At 34.4% G+C, this 6,000-nt stretch overlaps 1 non-coding gene across 1 annotated transcript; it reads right to left on the bottom strand.

Moving 5' to 3' along the window:
- Positions 1-1,243: 1,243 nt before the first annotated feature.
- Positions 1,244-1,314, bottom strand: TRNAR-CCU (transfer RNA arginine (anticodon CCU)). The gene has a single exon. It is a non-coding gene; the product is annotated as a tRNA-Arg (tRNA).
- Positions 1,315-6,000: the final 4,686 nt, after the last annotated feature.

Genomic DNA, 6,000 nt, shown 5'->3' with positions numbered 1-6,000 from the left:
TATCTCAAATTCAATAAAAGCTGGTACTCTCTTTGCACGCATCCTCGATTTCTATTTTATTATAGAAATCTTTTGTCAATGATATTTAAAATAACTAAACTTATGGAATTAAACCAGATTCTATTAATTTAAGAAGAAACTATTAAATTTTAATGCTTCAGCTCTTTGATATTATAATGCGAGTATTGACGGCAACTAGTTATTAGGATATATTGTTAATTCTTACATGTTACTGATCTTGATATTCCGAGGTAGCCAGCAGAAAAACGATCTCTTCGATTTTAGATTGGTCGACTTGTAGAAAGAGGTGTAATAACGGAAATCTGTGTTTAATTATACTGTTGCTCTTTTATTCATAATTATTAATGAAAGTAACTTAAGTTTTTAATTCTAAAAACTATAATAGTCACATATTTCACCAGAAATAAATTCCTTAAATGTACATTTTGTTTTTAGTAGACAGAAGTAAATAGTTCATTATTATTTCGTTATATTCGTTATTTAAGCAATGTTGGTGGAAATTGTCTTGAAGAAACTAAACTAGGTTAGAAATTTCAAGTATCTAGTCCAAAAGCATAGTTTTTATTCTGGAATTGATGAAGTAAATTTTGCTTTGAAGGAAATTCTTAAATACCACAATGAGTTGGTATATTATTTCTAACAAAGTTCATCTTCATAACATGTTCACGATATTTGTTCCACGATGGGTAATAAACAACAATTAATCGTCCACATATTTCAAGCTGACAATGCTTATATTCATTTCAAAACAAGCTATGATTTTTTGTCCATATCCCAAAATATTACGCAATATACAGGAAAATGTTTGTAACTTATTGCTAGGTTACTATATCCTAAACGGATTTTGATAGATTTGAAACCTAAACATCTCTACTATACAAATAATATATTAAACGTCTACTACAGGAAATTCTTATCCCATATGAAAAGGAATCACAAAATGTAGATCGATATTTAATTTTTAAAGAAATTATTATGAAACTCTTGTACGGAAAAACTTTATTCAAAAGCAAATCAATTCAAATATTGTCTAAAGGTATAACTAAAATTGTAATGGCTTGCTGTAGACGGGAAATTAATCAGGGACATAAATTTGGCCATTGATTTAAGGTGACAATTTGAGTGTGTTGAACCAAGCGTAACTTAGAGCGTAGCAGAAATGAATTCATAAACCCATATATCGGTAAGATATTCGAAATTTAAATCCCCGCTAAAAACTCAGTGTATCGGCCGGGAATCGAACCCGGGCCGCCTGCGTAGGAGGCGAGCATTCTACGACTGAACCACCGATGCCAATACAAGAGAATTTTATTTACTATTGAATTAATAACACTTCTTAAGCTAATGTTATGTTCGGACCTTAAATCGAGGAACAAATTTTACATGCTGGAATACTTTAATGCTTCAAAACTGTGTTCCGGATTCGATTCAATAAACGCTTTCCCTCAGAAGCTAGCAAAATGGTATCAGATTTGCTCATAATTTCGTTACATAAAGATATTATGATTCAGATACATATATACTATTCATTCGAAATTCCATCTCAGATGACGTTTGTTTCTTTAGAATATGCAATTCAATTGGAATAAACCTACCTTTTTATCCCTGCATTTTTCATTCTCGTATGGAATAAGTTGGTTTTACTTTCGAAAATGTATCACTTTCTAAAAACAGACATTAAATTATTGTACCAAGCTACAGATTTGTTAATTAGTAAATCTATTTTAACACTTTTATACAGTTTTACCTCAAACTTGTTAAAAGGGATACTCTCAATTCATACTGTATCATCTTTCCATTAAACATATGTTTTCTATTACTTAAACTTTATGCCAATAATATAAAGGATAAATAATCCTATTCAAGTAGATCAAAGAGAATTTCACATAATAAGAGAAAATATTTATTTAAATAAATTTACGAGTGTATGTCAGAGTTCATATATTGATGGCACCTAGTTACCAGCATTCTTGTAGTCTTAAGCGTTGCTTACCTTTTGAAACTAGTCTTCGTTAGGATTAAGAAATTTTTGTTTTCAAACTATTTCCAACTTATCAAAAGAGATCTTGTAACCAAAGTCAGTTGAGAATATAACTTCCTGCTTCTGTTCATAGATAGCAGAGGATCTTTAATTTGTTACGATGCAGACTATAATAATATCACATTATTTGGTATTATTCCAAATCCTTCATACAGTTTTACTCCGAACAGATTATAGCGAAAACCTTGTTACCTTATACATCGTATAATGTAACATGGCCCGGAAGTTTTGGGCAACCAGTGTATATATGAATTTAATATTTATTAAAATTTTATTTTTAATATATAATTAATCAATGACTTGATTTGAAGTAGATCGCAAAATTTGCGTTAAGTTCCTTGAACTAATGATTTTAATATATTTAGAGGGAAATATATGGTAATATATTTACATTGAACAATTATTTGTATATTTAGCTAAAATATAATATTATTTTAGGAAATAAGGTTATATCTGGTCGTTTTAAATCGTTTTTAGTCAATTTTCATTCATATTTTTGGCTTAGGCGATTTTCAAAAGAATTCAAAATTTTTATTTCAAAAATCTTCTTTAAAATTTTTCATTTGTAAAGTCAGCCATAGTAGCTTCTTGGAGCATCCCTTTGTTTAACCTAAATTATCTGTGATTGGATCTTCCGAAATCACAGGTGTGGTTGAGATTTTTTGGCTTCTTTGATCTTGAGAGAAACTCCTATCATCGTATGATTACGTCACAATGATCTTCCAATTGGGAATCTTCTTCCGATTGCCTTTGTTCTTTTGGTTGACGAAGCCGCCATGATCAGATGGGTAGTGCGTCTGATCTGCAGAAAATCTACAATTTAATTCAGTGTGGTTAGCTGCTAGTGGAGCTTTTGGAGTACGAACTCCTGAGGACTGCGGCGCAATTCAAATTAGTTTTGACTTGCTCATTGTGTAAGGGTGAAGGAGAGCAATCTGCTGGCGTCAGGTTTGCACGTTGTTGCCGAAACCCGAAGACATGGAGTTCCAGTCTCAAATATTTTGAGTTACCCGGGGCAAGTAGGATAAAGTATTGGTAAAGTATGAACTGAACAAACACGTTCGTTATATGGATTATTGCAGCAAGTAAGTGGTAGAAAGTAAAATTCCAAATTATTGTTGTTCTGGCCTAGTTGAAACCTGCGGAATTCTAACCTCTTTCGGATTGGAACATGTTTATATCTGGTGTTGTGATGCCTTATAATATGTGCTAAACGCTGCGTAGTTTTCCCTAAGTTATACAATATATAAACACTGCGATGTGACATAAATCACTCGTTCAATGGAGGGGGGGGGGAATTGTTCTTTTGGAGTTTCAGTGTGGATGTTTGTTACCAACAGTCCATGAAATGTGTGTACTCTCCAGTACATACATTTCACCCCAAAATTATATTTTGAATATGTAATCTCGTATAATCTTTTTTTTTATTTATTATTTTCCGTACTGCTATATGACAGAACAAAATCCATTCTCTGGTTTGTGCTTACCTTCACTGTAGTTTGAATACGATGAGACAAATATATACAAAGTTTCGGCTCACATTGATAATAAGGGTGCTTGCACAACTATTGGTAACGGGAGATGCTCGTCAGCAATAACACGTTCGTTGTGTATTTTGAATTCCTTTCACCAGAGACCAGAAATTCGAATTTTAAGCACATAGTTTAAGACTTTTTCTTTAGTACAAAATTAAAGCTGAATGGTCAACGTCCCATACGTCCTCGGTAAGAGGCAGGGTGTGTGCTATATTATTAATCTGTTGAATAAAGTGATTTTTATATGTCTTAGGTTAAGTTAGTTAGATAGTTAGGCTAGGGACTAGGTTAAGTGTACTTTCTTTTCATGTAGATTTATTTAGTGTATGTATTGTCTCAAAAGAAAATGTTTTGTTGTGGAATCAAAGTGGATGAGGTCTGAGCTCATACAAGGGAGGTCACCTTGTTGGTATAAATCCTCCGCTCTGACCCTACTGTCACAACGGTATCTAAAAGAGAGAATACTAAGAAAAGAAAGTAAAATATGTAGCATACAGCCGTAATGAGTAGCACATGTGTAGTGCTTACGTGATTTTGTAGTAAATGTCCTTATTTTCAAATTGTTTTCTTTTTTTTGACTAAACTAAACGTATGCAGAATTGTTCATGATATGTGAAGAGAGTATGTAATGCTATGATAAACTTACCCATTCAGCTATGTCAAGAATTTTCCTCAATTTCCAACCTTTACGACTTTTTTTTTTTAAAAAAAATGTATTCTCCTGTTATCTCTTATCATACAGAAAGTTAGTGTAAATAAAGCGTGCGAGTCGAAACAAAATCTTTCATTGTCCAGTGCAAAGCTAATTATTTTAAAACGATGCAGTATAGTAACTTCAATAGTATTGTTGGTACTCAGAAAGTAGAGTGTTTAAAGCAGTACGTGAACAGTGTAACGAAAGTAAATCATAGCGTCTTGAAAGTGTACAGAATTGGTTTCACTTAGTGTGACCGGGATTGGAATCACAGACCTGCCAGGAAATTTCACTTCGTTAATAATTTCAGCAAAATTCATTTTTTTGGCATTCAGTTTTCTTTTTCGAAATTCCATCCCGTTGCGCGTTTTAGATTCGTTTTGAGATTTTTTTAGAATTTTTTTTTCTGGGTTAGTAAACACAAACATTTAGAGTTTCGAAGCACTCACCGTCAGTTTCACTCTTGGGTCAGTGTCTTGTTCTGTCGGATTGTGGTTTGTAACCTTATCTCGCGATGGGATGCAGGCTATGGACTGCGGATCGGGATACTGGGCTGCGAGTGAGAATGAAGGAGGCTTAGAAATCTTTATATTTAGGGTCAACTTGAGTTCTATTTTCCGGAGATGATTGGTGTAGTGGATGGGTCAGTGAATGTTGATAGCTTACCCGTCTGGGCCCGGTGGGTTCGCGTTCAGCAATCAGTGACACATTCACGCAGCCATAGTCTCGAGGAAAGGGAACATCATACAGAAACACAATATCAGTATCATTCATTCATTCAGTTATTTTATTCTATATTATTTTTATTTTACATTTTTATTTTATATGACTTTTTTTTTGTAAAATTGGCGTTCCACAGCCAGGATCTGTTATTTCAACCTTTCGCGAGTGCTAAGTGAACCATATTGAAAGAGCAGTGTAATGTAATGGGGGCTGTTGTGACAAACGACTCCTTGAACGATGTGTAGTCACTCTTGAGTTTGTATATGTGTAACTTGGGGAAAACAATTTATATGAAATGGAGATGTCTGCTGGTAGCAGGTCAAGTACTGAATCCCGTAGTCCGGATGAATATGTATGTTGTAGTGAAGAAATACAGGGCTTCAGTGTTTATTGTGACGATTGCTCTGGATGGGTGCATGCACAGTGCTATGGTATAACCGACGAGCAGGTAGAAGAATTGAATAAGTGTAGTGAGCCCTGGTTTTGTAAAACGTGTGTGGCCAAACAGCTGACTGTGCAATCGCTTTCCAAGTCATAGGAAAGTGGAAGTGAACGGAACACCGCGACGCACGACACGGGAGAGAAACTCTTACACAACGGTGGAGAGAGTGTCGGAACTGCAGGTTCACCTGCATCCGTGACAGACCTTGCGAAAATGTTAGAACGTTTTAGTCAAACTTTAACTTTAACTTTGGACCAAAAATTTGAAAAGGTTGACAGTATTATGAACCAAAGGTTTGAGAAAGTAGATTATAATTTGTACGCGATGAATCAAAAATTTGATTTGTTAAAGTCGGAAATGGAGCAAATTGTAAATGAAAGAGTCGAAAATGTAACCAAGGACGTATCGGACCTCCGGAACGAAGTTCGCGATTTGTACACTTCGGTGGGGGAATTTCAGGATACGATAACAACGCGGGTGGACACCGTTGAGGAGAATCTCCGGTTGTCAGTAGAAAAGCAAAATCGCAGATGTGATCAGCTCG

The sequence above is a fragment of the Thermobia domestica genome, unplaced genomic scaffold (genome assembly GCF_964235325.1).
Source record: "Thermobia domestica unplaced genomic scaffold, izTheDome1.hap1.1 HAP1_SCAFFOLD_151, whole genome shotgun sequence".
Lineage (NCBI taxonomy): Eukaryota > Metazoa > Arthropoda > Insecta > Zygentoma > Lepismatidae > Thermobia > Thermobia domestica.
This window is presented reverse-complemented; position numbering and strand designations above follow the sequence as displayed.